At 38.1% G+C, this 1,077-nt stretch overlaps 1 protein-coding gene across 2 annotated transcripts in view; it reads right to left on the bottom strand.

The window, feature by feature from the left end:
• The window catches only part of CKLF (chemokine like factor), a 16,533-nt gene that overhangs the window by 14,466 nt on the left and 990 nt on the right, over window positions 1-1,077 (bottom strand). The window lies entirely within an intron of this gene.

The following is a 1,077-nucleotide window of genomic DNA, read 5'->3' on the forward strand; positions in this document are numbered from 1 at the left end:
AGCCTATCCTTCTATTTTTTATTGCAACCTGTGACCTTCCTCTAGAGCTCCCTCTCCCTGGCTTTATTTTCTCTTGTTCCACAGCACTTAAGCCTTCTAGAATATCACATAATTTATTCATGGTTTATCTCCCTGCTCTCCTACCCCAATATGTAAACTCTGAGGGCATGGATCTTTGTTTTGCTCACTGATATTTCTCAAGAGCCTGGAACAGTGGCTGACACATGATGGCCATCTCATAAATATCTGTTGAATGAATAAGGCAACCCTCAACTTTTTAGAGTTCACTGCACAAATTGTGAAGTTTTCTTCTTTTCTTTTCTTTTATGCTTTTATTCAGGAAGTTTTCCCTTATAGCCAACTCCACGTTCCTCTAGAACGAGTTTTCTGACATCTCTATTTCTTTGGTTAGATGTCTCAGTTCTGTGTCCTATCTCCACCTTATCACATATTATTGCTATCTGCTCATGTGTATGTTTCCTGCATTAAAGTGAAGAACTTCATGAGTCAGGGACTTTTGTTCTGGCTCATCTTTGTTGTTCCAGGTCCTAGGGCAGACCACATTAAATATTCAAATGGCTTCTGAAGGAATCAATATATCAAAAAATAAGTCTTTCTCACAAAATCCTGCTCCTCCTCCAATGTTCCAGAGCGTTCAGTACCCGACATAAAACTCCAGAGCTTCAGGTCACTTTTTCCCTTATTATTTATTCTTAACCAAAAGTAATGTCTCCTTCAGCTCCAGTGTGGTTTTCTAAACCTCTTATGCATTCTGACTTTTACCATCTTACAGCTATTTCTCTCAATCACAGATATTTAGTGTGGGATCTTATATGCACCTTAAATTTGAGTCTCCTTTACAATATCCTCATCAAGGGCTTATCTATGCCTATTACCTTTCCTGTCTAGGAAGGTACTCCCCACCCCCCAAGTGACCATCTAATTTTGGGACCTTTTCCAAAATAAAATTCTTCTTCATATTAAGTAGAAATGATTACTTGCAACTTTTAAATATTTTATTTCCACTCCTCTCTCCTTCCCCTTAAGTTTTCTCTTCTTGAATTTCTGTGATGGATT

The sequence above is a fragment of the Otolemur garnettii genome, unplaced genomic scaffold, assembly GCF_000181295.1.
Source record: "Otolemur garnettii isolate 467f Iridium unplaced genomic scaffold, OtoGar3 scaffold00151, whole genome shotgun sequence".
Lineage (NCBI taxonomy): Eukaryota > Metazoa > Chordata > Mammalia > Primates > Galagidae > Otolemur > Otolemur garnettii.